This window comes from Thermobia domestica, chromosome 16 (genome assembly GCF_964235325.1).
Source record: "Thermobia domestica chromosome 16, izTheDome1.hap1.1, whole genome shotgun sequence".
Classification (NCBI taxonomy): Eukaryota; Metazoa; Arthropoda; class Insecta; order Zygentoma; family Lepismatidae; genus Thermobia; species Thermobia domestica.
Window position 1 is genome coordinate 108,211,544 of NC_137469.1, and position 14,529 is coordinate 108,226,072.

Sequence of the window (14,529 nt, forward strand, 5' to 3'; positions counted from 1 at the left end):
TTTGACATCTGGTGTTCTCCTTTTGGATGACAATACCAGACCATACTTGGCTGCGGCAACACGAAACCATGTAGCCATCCTCAGTTGGAAGCACCTTGCCTATCCACTATACAGCTCTGACTTACACCCAGCGGCTTCCATTTCTCTTCGATATTGAAGAAGACTCCAACGAGAGGGACTTTGGAACCAGTGACAAAGTAGACAACCGCAAAGGAGTTTTCCGTATGTACTATGACACGTATATATATATATATATATATATATATATATATATATATATATATATATATATATATATATATATTCCTTCCATACACCTTTTTGTATATCCGCAAGGGGGAAACTTATTTCCCGACTTGTAAAATTAAAATTAACTTTTTTTTTTTTTACTAAATTTTATAATCTTGTGTGAAGTACAATGTTCTGTTACCGTTGCGTTCCCTGAGTAATAATATTTAAATGATCCCATTGTTTTAATTTAGTTTCATTAGGAAAAAAAACATTCAATTCACGTATAATTAATTCTCTATAATGGTTGTAGATAATAAACAGTGTAGTGTCTATAGCCCAGGAAGGCCTCCATAATGTCGTATATTCAACTATGTAATGTGTGGTCAGCGCCTCGATTACCAACACGTTTATTTCTGATTTTCTAGTCGTATTGTTAAACTCTTTTAGAATCGTTTTCAAAGCCTCTGCAAAGATTCATCCCCAGTCGCCGGTAGCAGTAATAGGCTATTGTACTAACGATTACAATATTGAAAAAGATGTCAGAATTTGGAGTTTATTTATTTTGTAGCACCAAGGATGTACGAGACGTGGACTTAGTTTAACCCATAACTGCCCGAATTAATTTTTTTTCCTGATTTTATAATATTTTCGGTTACGTTTGTTCCATATGATCGTAGTAAATGTGAAAATAACGAAATTTTTATTCTTATCGTTGTAATGTGTTCACTGTGAGCCGTGTCACAAAATTCCACACACAAAATCTCCCAGGCATAAAAAGTTATCCCTATTTGCGTGTCCGTATGGACACGCTGGAAAGTTATGGAATAGTAAGGTAGAATTCGAATCAGCTGTATTGGGTTCAATTTTCAAGGCTCTGTCACCGGAAATCGAACCCGGGACCACACGTACTAAGTGTCAAAAGTGTGTTGACACTATTAATGCAGTAAGAGTAATAGTAGTAGTAGTAACATGTTGTTGCTGATTGAAATGGAATCCACAACTACGTGTATTATTAATGTGTGATTTTCATTTACCCTATAATCGCCTTTAGTAAAAACCACCTCAAAATAAATTTCTGTCGGCGCCACTGAAGTTTTGTGGTCCAGTTTTTAATTCAAGTAATTTCTCAAGCTTCCAAAAGTCCTGCTTCCCACAGCGAATGAAACATGGAATCATACGTTTGCCATTTAGGTGACATGGTTGATTTCAAAATTAATTGTTAACGAACTAATTTATTACATATTAAAAAGTAACAAATTTTCTAACTACTATTCTGGTCATTTTTTAAATGCTTAAATCACATCTTGTATTAAATTTAATTAAATTTTCGTGATGGTGTATGTCAATCACCTACAAAAATTCTTCGCGGAAATCCTTATTAACGGATTTTTTTTTTTTTTTTTTCGTCTCGTTTCGCTGCTGTCTGCGGCTGGTGCTAAAAGTTTGGATGGAAATCTGCTGGGACGCTGGGATTCGAAGTAATCGCTGTGCGCAGTTGACTGGCGGCGTCCAGTTCCATTCTCCTAGTTACCAGAGCGGTCGGTCGGGAGGTAGTCATTGCGAATTTCGATCGGTTGCGTCTCTCCGAGACAGAGTGCGCCACGCTTTTATTCGCCTCTGGGAGATATACATGGATGTTGCGTCAGGAAATATGAAAAATACAAACCTGAATTATATTTCGTTATTTAAAATAAATAAATAAATAAATAAAAAGTAGGAGATTGCAGTTGAAAATACCAATATCAATTAATTGTCTGCGTTATATTAAACAGTAAATTTTAACATTTACGTTTAATTCATAAAATACGTTAAAAGCATTTCAAATGCTCTAAAATGTATATTACGTAAATGTATTAATGCTATATTGTTATTAGCGTTTAACAAAAAACTAGTCCAAACATGATCATACACCAATCGATAAATCTCATCGAGTTCAACAAAATGATATGGGTGAGTCAAAATCATCATGCGTAATTCACGAGAAAATCAACATTAAACAAATTTGATTTGATTTCAGTTTAGCGTACTTTTCAACAATGAGTTTTCGACAGTGGCGGCTAACGTTAGTGTTGCAGCGTCGCGCAACGACCAAAGTATTTCAAGAAAAAAAAATATTAGCAATAGTAGTAAAAAACAGAAAAAATTACTTTCTAATACTCCCATATATACTTTAAATGACATATATTTTTACTTCTGTAACTGTCAGTTTCGTTAATCCGTTTTAAAAAGCAAAAAATAATCCGTCACAGAGTCTCTAATTTATATTGTGTTGCAGCGAGCATACAACGACCAGATTCCTTCAGCGCGGGAATTGGAGCAAATGTTAAGTCTCCCTTCCCCTATCTCAGAAGTTAAAGGGTCTGGTCGTTGCAGTGCTTCTGCAACACAGCACGGTTTCCAGTGAATGAGAAAGATTTTCGCGCTAAATGAGCTTTCTGAATTTTATTTCACTACCAATTAACAAACGGAATTTGTTTTTATGCATTCATATTTTTAAATTACGGTACTTATACTGAAGCAAATCAATATAATGACAATTAAAAAAAAGTGATAGCAGAATTACAAAATAAGAAAGAAAATATGTAGTAAAGCAGAAATCAAATGAAAGTAGATCCGCATTTACAAGTTAATTCTTAGCTTATATAGATAATGAAGGTTTCTTCTACAGTAATTTGTGAACCAAATATTAATAAGTCAATATGCAGAATCCCCCCCTCCCCCGTCTGTGGATAGTATTTTATAAAATAAGTCTATTTTATACTCTTGATAAAACTGTATGGTGGGGAACGTCACATTGAATTTGGGACCAATTAGCAATGCTCAGAGGCGTAGCCAGGAGGGGGTCCACCGGGTCCGGACCTCCTCCAGGAACTGAGTTTGCTAGAATGAATTGTTCACAATAATCTAGAAAAATTAGTGAATCTACAAAGCTTCTGAAATTAATATTAATTGTACCTATGGCGTCAGTAAAAGAAGAAAAGTTTTTTTTTTTTCACATCAAAAAGAATTGACACTTTCAAGAAATTGAATGTCCCAAGAACGGTTATTACCATTGGTTATGCTTTCCATCGAAAAAGACTTGACAATAAGAATACTTGCACGTAGTAGGCAGATTTGCTCCAATCAAAGAGAGAAGAATTAACTTAGTAATTAAATAAGGTGATTAATCGGATTAAATTTTCTGCATTTTTTATTTTTTTAAAACAGAATTTTATTTAATTTAACATGTCACATAGCATTTGTATCTAAAGTTATGCTGATTAGTCAATGAGTCCTCTTTATATCTTCTGTCTCCGATCGTTCGTACTGCAACACCCGAAACCACAATCCACCGGCCGCCACTGGTTTTCGATACCTTCCGTAGTATTTTTAATGATGATATGAAGTGCGAACGTGAAATAAAAGCAAGGATAGGAATGGCGAAAGAATTCTTAGAACGAAGACAAGTCTGTTTTGTGGGACCTTGAAAAATGAGTTGAGAAAAAGGCTCATAAAATGCTTCGTGTGAAGTACATATTGTACTGTATGGAGCAGAAATATGGACATTACGTAAAAGTGATTAAAAACAACTGGAAGCTGGAACAACTGGAATGTGGGTGTGGAGAAGAATGGAGAGAATTAGTTGGGGTCGAGCGAAAACGAATGAGAGGGTGTTGGAAATGGTGAGCGAGAAAATAACATTTTTAGATAATATTAAGAAGAGGTAAAACTGGTTGGAACCAGTACTTAAAGTGACATCAGATGAGGTGACGATATGGAACAAATATGACCACTTAGAGCAGTAATTTTGACAGAGCCCTAAAGAGCATCTCTACTCCTGACATTTTTGCATCTTTTTTAACGTGAAAAATCTATAGAAACAGAAAGAGGGAAAACTATTAGTAAATGTTTTACTCGCAACTATTATCAGCCTAATAGAAATAAAATAAAATAAAATGATTTTGCTTTCCTAAGATTTTGCTTGAGCTTATCGGCGATCTAAATGTGGAAGAACACAGATGGTGCATTTACTTAAACATCGCATTTACAATAACATAGTGATCCAACGCGGCCTTTAAGTGGATTAAAACAAGAAAACACATATATGTTCATATGTGTTTTCGTCTCGTTTTCAAGGCTTTGTATGCAATCTCGTCTCGTCTCTAGTGTCTAATATTTAATGATTCTTTCCAATCTCATTTCCATTTTCAAAAGCTTCTTTTGGTCTCGTCTCGTCTCGTCTCGTGGTCAACACTAATTTTCTTGTAATTTTAAACTCAAAAGTCCAGACAATGTGAAAAGAATAATTTTGATTTTTTTAAAGGCGTCCTGTCAATGCTAGGGGTGGACCGAGATTAAACATTTTAGGCGTGCAATACGGTAATTAGATTTTTTTTGAAGGGGATTGGAATTGCTCGCACAAATTTGAAAAAATAAAAAAAAAAAATTCTGCCATTGATTATAGTGATATCGAACTATTATTTCTTTTGAAGCAGCAGCAACAAAATCTTTCATAGTACAAACGTATCTGTTGACTCAATGCTAACGTCGTACTTATTTGTCTGTGTAAAATCTGTTTTCTTTCTTTTTTTTTCTATGCGCAAATTACAATTTAAATCAGTTATTTTTACCGGTATGCCGTACCGGCCGATTTTCTAACTTTCGGATGCATAACCGGCTCATACCGGTTAACTTTAAGCACTGGTTGGGACATTGGCTAAGAAGGAATTGTATCATGCTGGAGGGCATGGTGGCAGGAAAGAGAGGGAGGGGATGAAAAAGGCCAGGCCATAATTGATGGACGATATCAAAACAGAAAAATTGTACGTGAAGAAGAAGAAGTTAGCGGAAGACCGTGAAGCTTGGAAACTTCTCAGTTGCGGAAAGTGATCTGCCAATAATGGCAGAATACCTATGATCAGGGACGGCAATTAGGGGAGGGGTAGTTGCCCTCCACTTTTTTTTTGAAGTGACCCCTTAATGTATATAATTTCATTTGGAAATGTAAAGCTTTTGTATGTGTTACTGGTTCGTACAAAAAATGATGCCATATTATACGTATTTGCCGTTGCGTGTGTACGTATTTGTTATTAGTCTTCCCGTGGAGTTAAGAAAGCTACAGGAATTGTGTTTTAATTGTAATTCAAAGGAATTAATATTTCTTTAAATGTCGTAGTATATACTTGTAGTATTTACTGTCTTTCATTTTCTAGGAACATACTTTAGTGGCATGTGTGCAATTAAAAATATAAGTTGTTAATTAACCCTCAGTTTCAACATCTAGAAAACAAGCCTCATTATTCATTACTATGATTAATATTATTTATTCTATTTATTTGTTTTGCAAATTTGTTATTAAATAATCTGATCACACAATTTTCCAGACAGAATTTTAAGATATTCATGAGCAAGGAATCAAATCTCTTTCTTATACCTTCGTTGTTTAAGAATACAAGGGCTAGTATCTACTCATATTGCTCTTGTCAATTTACTTAATAAAATATGAAATACGATATACGGTATTTTAACTGAAGAAGATAGTATCCTGTTAGTTATACAACTTTTTGTCACATTGTTAGAAACAACCAGGAAAACTAACATTGATATACAAATATTCAGATCATATCATGCCCCCCACTTTTAACGTCCAATCGCCGCCACTGCCTATAATGCTATGATCAACAGCGAGGTTGTATGAGGCGTGGAATGCAAACCACATGAGATTCGGCTCCGAGAATCGAATCCGGATCTTCCACGCCAAAGGTGTCGACAAAAGCAAACTTTCTTTTGTAAACCTAAAAATAAATGCTGTATAATAACCAGGCCATCCATCTGGAATATACGGTCACAGTCTTTTCATTATGAGACTAGCAAAACGACAGTACAAAAATATGGTTAATGAAACATAGCGCAAAATTACGTTTAATAATTTTTGTTAAACTGTAACATTATCCAAAGATATTTATTTATTTATGTAAGTACTAATACTGACGCATACACGACTTGTAATAATGCTTGTTAAAATATTCATGCACCTTCTTGTGTGTTTTTATTTTCTTATTAATATTAAAATTATGTTTGTTTCAATAAACCTATAATAATTAAGAATGTGTCTAAAGTCTTGCTGATTTGAAAGCGACATAGATTCCAAACGGAATGAATCACATCAACATGGAAGAACTTGGAAGGATTTCCTTAAACTTGGACTTTGAAATACAATTGGGAGTCTAGCGTTCAACAAGATGCATCGTTTTCAAAATTTGGAGTCAAACAAAAATGTTACAAGCTTTGCTATGTTGATGATGAGGCTATTAGTTTGAAATACATATCCCTTTTTATATCTGGTGGCATTTTGAAAACACCCTGTACAATAAATCTCGGTCTAGCAGGTGGACTTTTTTGGTGTTTAAAATAGTTAATGGTGTCACCTTTTTATAGGGAGACTCTGGTTCGATTCTGGTAAGATTCAGATCATATACTAAGCTGTAAAGATCCATGTCTCCAGCCTTGATGCTATCAAAGCGTGTTAATACAAGAGGAAAAAAAAAAACGAACGAGTTTGTATTTATCGTATGTATAAAGATAGTTATCAAAATAATTGAAGCATCTAAACAAAATGCAGTTTACTGCTTAATATGGCATGGGGCCACCATTAACCTGCAAAACAGCTCTTATTTGACATGGAATGGAAGCATATAAATCATGGATAGCGAGGATGCTGGAATATATCTGCTAGAGATTCTGAACTCCAGAACTGAATTAAATTGAATTTTATTGCGTTCAGTGGACATTTACATTGACTGATCAATGATATTATACAAAATATATATTCATATTATTCTAAAAACATAAATACTTTTACAATATTTCCTAGGTGATAGAAAAACATGATAAAATGTGGCTTCCTTCCGGAAGGATTATTAATAAAATACATCACTCATCCATTTTTTACAAGACAGGAAAAATATAATATGCACAAAAATTACATTTACGACTTAGCAGAACCTAGATCAGTTTGCAACTGACTACAGGGGTTCAGTAATGTTAAGGTCTGTGGAATGAACGGGCTAGAGGAGGTGTCGTAGTTCATTATCATGTAATGAAATTAGTTTCAGCACCTTCAGCAGTATGAATCGGGGTAGTGTCATGTTGGAAAATTACGTTATTGGCCGAAACATCTGGACTAGGATGAACGTGATCACCTAATATATGCATATAATTACGGCAGTAATTTGTCCTGTATCTGTGGTCTATGAGCATCATCAGACGAACCGCAAACATTCAGGAAATTGCAACCTACAGCATCACAGATCTGCCATCATCTTCTATGGTAGGGAAGATAGTTCGGAGCATAAAGTCTTTTGAGCGTCCACCATACATACATAGCGTGTTGTGTGGAATAAGATGACAGAAGAGTGGTCAGACCATATTACTCGTTTACATTCATCGACGGTCCATGTTACATGATTGCGGCACCATCTTAGTCGCGCTAAAGCTTTATTGTCGGTGATCAGCCGTTTGGAAATCGCAACTCGACCTCGGATGTCTAAATTATGCAACTCGCGTTGTACTGGGGTTGTTGCAGTAGGTGCTAATTGATTCTCGCAGTCAGTTATGCTGCATTTGGTTTACGGTCTTGGTGAGAATCCTCTTCAATGCTCAGGGACTCCTGTCACTGAGACTTCTTTTATGTCAACTATTACTCTTTGCTGAGGTTCTTTCGCCCTCATAGTACAGAAGTATTCTTTTGACGTTCCATTTTTGCCAGTGGATGTCTCTCTTAGACGTGCTGTAGGAATCCAATGTCCGTTTATTCCCTGAATAGGATATTTCTGGGCTCTCTGCGGGATAAACACAGGACGACTTTTGGACATCAGAATATTGACCTGAGATAGACATATCCCATTGAAATTCAATAAATATTCCATAGTTTTTACAGTGAGCCTGAGTATCTCGGAACATGTATGGGACCCATGAGACGCCCAGAGGACATGTTGTGTTATGTGGGTAGCTGGACTTTGTGCCAACTAACCACATACTGGGAATGATGTCGAGACTTCATAAGTCACAGTCTCGTCTCGGTTGACATATAGCAGTCTCGATCACGGCCTCGTTCGAAGTCGAATGATAGCTAAATGGCTAACGCTCTTGATTTGTATACGTGTTTTCGCAGATTCAACCCTCAATGGATGTATCAAGCCTTTGATGAAAGCTGACTCGTAATTCAGATCCCACTTAGCAATAGATCTTATATTGCGTCAGTACTGGCTATACAAATTAAACTCTAATCTACCAACTCAAATTATTGTTTGTTCCTGTTGAATCAGTGTTATACAATCTCACGTACCAGATAACGAAGTAAATAACAGCAGGAGTATATTTTATCGAACAGAAATTCAAATTTTACGATTTATCATTTTATTATCCGTTACATTCTTCTTTGACTGCCATGTTCACCATACAAACACGCTCCTTAATAAATATTGGTCAATAAACAACTGCAGTATGTTTTCTTTCAAATGAATGAAAAGCTTCGTTACTATTTTGCATCTCCGAGTTAGTTGACACTTTTTTTTTCTTAACAGGCTTTTTGCAGCTTACCGGCCTAACAGCTATCGAATTCATCTTTGCCATATATGGTCTCGGGTTGGATCCCAAACGATTTAGATTCAAACTCCATTGTCTCGTGCATTTCGGATCCAATCTTGAGTGTATTCCATTTCTTATACAGTTAATACGGTTGTAGTCCATTCTATAGGTATATATCCTGATTATCTTCTTCGGCCTAACAATATGAATAGTTCAAATTGTCGTATGCTTCCTGTTTGCAGTGGAGCAAAACGAAACTGCTATTATTTTAAATAATCATGAAGAAAATAGATTATGCAAATAGAAAAGGAAATTAATTTCAGATCTCAAAATACTGTCTACTATGGTTGATTTAAGCATTTACACCTTATTTTGCCTTTCCTTCAACAATTTTGATTTGTTATTTACGTAAAGTAGAAAATTCCTTTTCTTTCATCTGCAAAAAATCAGTCACAACTTAACGCTGCATATACTTCTGAGTTAACTCAAAATAACAAATTAGTTGTCTCAATTTTCAAAGGAGCTTTAGGTTTTTTTTTTTTTTTTTTCTATTCTACGATCACTGGCATCATAATTAAGCAGAAATTCAAACCTTCTGATTATTGAATTCAAGACGCACTGTCTTTCTGAGCACCAAAGCTATGTGAAACGTATACTCAAAATTGGATTGGAAGAGGTGGGATCCGGTTCGCATGAGTTCTAACTGGAAATCGAAGCCGGGTCTCGCGGGTATACCGTGAAATTTTAGAATTTAAAAATCATAAAGCAATCTTATATATAAAAGAGAACGCACAAATCCTTTGTTCCCTCATCACGCTAATACGGCTAAACCAATTTCTTTCATTTTTGGGGGGTTATTAGGATTTGGACCCTAGATGGTTTTTATCATATCACTTTAATTTTCAATTACCAGTGTCTTGAGATAATTGACCATTCAAGTGTCCATAACGTACAAATCCTTTGTTAGTTCATCATAGGTAAAAATAAACGTATTTATATGCAACCCGCATGACCGTGTCACTCGGCGGGTTAACATAAATGACAGGCGATATAATGTTAACATTTACTGCAATCTTCTATGGTTTTTATCATATCACTTGAAAGCGAAAAAGTAAAAATTATCTAAGTAACAAAGTTTATTGCGTTCCGGGGTGACCGCAGCGAAGCGGGGTGAACGCTGCTAGTTAATAATAATCAGTTAAAATCAATTTTGAAACATAGTGTACCAGTAAACGTCGTCAGCGGTAGCAGGAATGTTCAGTAAAAATGAAATGAAATATTTAGTTTTACGTCCCACGCTTATGCCGGTTAGGCTAAAGGAGACGGTGATTATGAGAAATGAATGAAACGGTGGAATGAAGAAAGTGGGAGGAAACGGGAGAACCCCGAGAAAACCCACGAGCACGATGTTTGTCCATCACAAAGTCCACACGGCGCGAGCTGGGATCGAACCAGGGACTCCAAGCACCGGAGGTGAACGCTCTACCACTGAGCCACCGCGCCCCCGGAATGTTCAGTAGTACATAGTCACTGCTGTATTGAAACTTAGTCTTGCACTATTATAATTTGTGTTGTTAATAATAGTAGTAGTAATAATAATAATAATAATAATAATAATAATAATAATAATAAAGTAGACCTAGATTTATTTCAATTTGTAGGTGTTCAGTAAAGTGTCGTCAGTGACAAATTTGAACTACTACAATAATCCCTCGATTCCCGGTGGGAGCTCATGTGGTTCGGATTCCACGTTAATCAGTAGGTCCACGTCTCATATAGCCTCGCTGCTGGAAGGGACGCTAAACTAAAATCAACTCAACTCAACAATAACCCAACGCCCAATGGGAACTGCTGACGGCGCCCCACGGGGCCTCATACTTCTTTAACCTGTTTCAGGTAGAGAGCAATCTATCATTTAAGTAAAATACAAAGAACGTCTAATAATAATAAATCTCATCCTACTGAACTTTTCGAGAATGTCACATTTTGTTAAGCTTAAAACTTATATGAATCAGTACTTATAGGTTAATATGGATGTAGGCTTTCCCCGAAGCAATCGATTCTTGCAATGTATCATCTGCGTATTAATATTAATTTCCCCTTTTTTTATAACAAAATAAGTTATTTCAAATACTGGATTAAATAAGCATTTATATATAACTGTTTGGTGAAAAGAAACGCGTTAATCAGAGTAGATTGATTAGTAGCATATTTGGTCTAGGAATTAATTCGTGCGGTTGGTACGGACACATTGAAGCTGTAGTACAAACACAAAATACATAAATACCTTAAGAAAAATATTGTCCATCGCTAGCCACCACTTTCGCCCATCTGTCAGGCAATGTACGGATTCCGTGGCGAAAGAAGTCTTCATCCTTGGAAGCGATCCAGTCAGAGACCCATGTTTCGATATCTTCTGAAGAAGTAAACCGCTGTCCAATCAAATCGTTGTTCATGCAATCGAACAAGTAGTAGTCCGAAGAAGCAACGTCTGGTGAATACGGCGGGTGGGGTAAAACTTCCCATCCGACATTTTCTAAATAGGTTTTGACCGGTTTTGCGACATGTGGGCGAGCGTCATCATGTTGAACAATAAGTTTATCATGTCTGTTCTCCCATTCTGGTCGTGTTCTGGCCAGAGCTTGCTTCAAACGCATGAATTGTCGTCGATAACGTTCTCCATTCATAGTTTCACCCGGTTGCAGCAGCTCATAGTACACCACACCTTTCATATCCCACCATATGCACAGCATAACCTTTGCACAGTGAATATCTCGTTTTGGTTGTGATGGACCTGGTTCACCTGGTTTCACCCAGGCCTTTTTTCGTTTAGGGTTCTCGTAATGGATCCACTTCTCATCACCCGTAATAATTCGATGCAGAAACCCCTTTCTGCTCTGTCGTTGAAGCAGCAATTGGTTTTGGTTGGTTTTTCGTCTTTCAACGTCTCTGTCTTTCAATTCATGTGGAACCCAATGTGACATCTTTTGAATCATTCCCATGGCTTTCAAGCGTTTGGAGACTGTTGTTTGATCAACGCCTAATGCTCCTGCAAGTTGTTCCTGCGTTTGACACGAATCCTGCTCGAGCAATGCTGTCAATTCTTCGTCTTGAAATTTTTTTGGCTGTCCAGCTCGCTCTTGGTCTGCCAAGCCGAAATCACCACTTCTAAGCCGTGCAAACCACTTCTGACACGTTCGCTCAGCTAGAGCATGGTCACCATACACTTCCACCAAAATACGATGACTTTCAGTCGCACTTTTCTGCATGTTAAAGTAATGCAGCAGGACACCCCGCAAAAACACTTTATCAGGCACAAATTGCGCCATGTTCACTTAACTACAAACTGGTGTTGTTGACGCTTTAATCCACTGCCCTATACTACGAACGATACGCGATGACAGGGGTTTGCAACACATGTGTGGATACACGGAACTGTGTGACGCTCCGTTCGTTGCGCCATCTCTTGTCCACCCGCACGAATTAATTCCTAGACCAAATACAATATGTAATTATTAAATACAATCCGATATATATATATATATATATATATATATATATATATATATATATATATATATATATATATATATATAGTATGGTGCTAAATTCGTTGTACAAAAGCAGAGAAGTGATTCCTGAGAGTAAAACAAACAAAAAAGTTCCAATAAACATAGGGCGAAAACCTCGTAGTTTACGTGTTATAGGCTACCGAAAACATGAAAAAATGAATTTTAAAGGTTCATAGCTCCAAAACTACGGGACCTACTGTAGTCAGGTCAAGACTTCACTCAGGAACTAGTATGTGCTCTATCCAAAAATACATGTTTTAGAATCCTAAGGTACTCACACAACAATTTTTATGGAGGTAGTTGGAGAGTACTTTATATCATAGGCCCGTAGTCAAACTCCCTCTATAAAAATTGTTGTGGAAGCACCTCAGGATTCTGAAACACGCATTTTTGGATAGGACACATACTAGTTCCTAAGTGAAGTCTTGACCCGACTACGATAGGTCCCATAGTTTTGGAGCTATGGACCTTTAGAATTCATTTTTTTCATGTTTTCGGCATGGTAAAATTAGAACTGTGACAGCGTAGTCGGTAAGGTGTATACCCAGTAACAGAACACTCCGGTTTCGATCCTCGATTAGGGGAGGGGGAGATAGTTTTACATTTTACCTTGGTTCAAGTCTGAATTAGAATGTCATCGAATCTCTGCAAAGTGGATACCTGGGAAAATTAATGGAAAAGTGGTCCGAAATATGTTGCGAACCACCCAAGCTCCTGTCAATACCGCGGTCATGGAAGTGTAAAGCTATACTTGTACACTATACTTGTACCACTCGTAGGCATCTTTCCCTGATCTATTTCCCGAGACGTACCCACATCTTCTACTTTCATAGAAGTAATGTAATTCATCATGTATGACTGAGCTACAACACCGAAAATTAAACGAATATTGAGGGTGTTGTATAGTAAGCATCAGGAATACTTTTCCTTATTTCATTGGTGTAGAAAAATCTCTTCAACAATAAAGTCATATAAATTTAACATTATAAAAAGGAAAACATTTAATTTGGCAGAAGTGAAGTTACTCTTTGAAACCCTACAATCATGAAAATAAATTTGAACTATAGGGAAAATTCACATCCAATTTGAAAATGTTACGATATAGGATTGCTAGAAAACATTCACCAATATTTTAGCATATAGCGTTTTAAATTTGTCTTGAAAACTTGTAGAATCTAAGAACAAAAGATGCTAGTTACTAGCCTGAGACTATGTGTGACAGGAGCATGTAGAGTCCTATGTAATGAGGATTACATTATGACGGTTAAATGAATTATAAGATCCGATCACAGAGTGCGTAATTTCACTACAACCATTAGGATTATGTTTGAAACTACAGTCCGCATAAAAATAAAGAGTAAATATTTGTAACATTTTTATAGATTAGATTTTTTGTTTTAAAGAAATGTTAAAGATTACGTTTTTTCACACATTTTAAATGTAAAATGTTGATTAATTCGTGGGTTTAATTTGATGCTCTTTCTCCTTCAGTGTCTTCCATGATCTTCATGATCTTGCCCTATCCTATTCCGAAACTTCTGTTCCTACTTTCCTCCAATTTGGTGATTTTACCCTCAGTTTCAAGGAAGTTTTACTAAAACAAGAAATTTTAAACATATCTTTCCTTGGAGAATCCCTGAACTATGTGGAGAAATTATGTTGGAAGGTAAAAATTTTATTAACAATTTAGGTTCCGGAATATGTTAGTAACATGTTCTCTCAGTAATTAAAATGACTGGAAAGAGAGTAAATATATTGAATTTCAACCCAAAATGATGTACTGTTTAAAACACTTTCGCTATACCACGTGATCAGAGAGTGGCATTTGGCACCCTTTCTCACATTAATACACATATGACTGCGAACATCGAAGGACAACTATTCAAACGTCATGTATGTAACGTAACAATCCACGAATTCTGAATAAATATAATTTCGGTAAATTTTTGTCAATACTCGAGAAAAGACCGAGACTGCACTTAGTCTTGTCTCGGTATCGTCTCGAATTACACGTGTCTGTCTCAATTTACAAACACTTGTCTCGATATCAGTACCACCCTTAGTACTTACAATTTGGCCTTTTTAAAACTCAGGGAGGTCTCTTATTTTTTTCACTGTCATCTACCCACTTTAACACACGGTTCCGAAGTATATCAAA

General features: G+C 36.2%; 1 protein-coding gene across 1 annotated transcript in view; it reads left to right on the forward strand.

Moving 5' to 3' along the window:
- Positions 1–14,529, forward strand: part of LOC145673319 (histone acetyltransferase KAT6B-like) — a 130,426-nt gene that overhangs the window by 91,038 nt on the left and 24,859 nt on the right. The gene's annotated exons all lie outside the window — the stretch shown is intronic.